The sequence below is a fragment of the Arachis ipaensis genome, chromosome B10 (assembly GCF_000816755.2).
Source record: "Arachis ipaensis cultivar K30076 chromosome B10, Araip1.1, whole genome shotgun sequence".
NCBI classification, from domain to species: Eukaryota; Viridiplantae; Streptophyta; class Magnoliopsida; order Fabales; family Fabaceae; genus Arachis; species Arachis ipaensis.
The window spans coordinates 10,967,322-10,967,783 of NC_029794.2; positions in this window are offsets into that span (position 1 = coordinate 10,967,322).

Here is a 462-nt window from a genome sequence, read left to right on the forward strand (position 1 = left end):
AAGTCAAATAAATACATAAATACACAAAGGTTTAATTTAAAATCAACATAAATATATTTTTTTAAGTTTGGTATGATAAAGTTTTAACTTTTTAAAATATTTTATAAAAATTAGTTTTTAAAATTTTTTTTTTTAATTTGTAATATTTATATTTGATAAATCAAATTGAAATGACTTTCAATAAGTTAAAACAACAATAATTATATTTGGTAAAATAACTTAAAACTTAAAAATACTAAAATAGACATAAATATCGTAAAAGTTGAATTTAAAATTTAATTAATATATGAAGTTATATTAGACTTTTTATTTTGATTAGCACAAACCAACTTTAAAAAGTTTTACCTTAAGAGTTTTTTATCTTTTAAAAGCTACAAATATAAATACATTATCTTTTATATTTATCAAACATAAAATAAAAAAAATCACCTCTTTAAAAAATATTACTAAACTAAACCATAA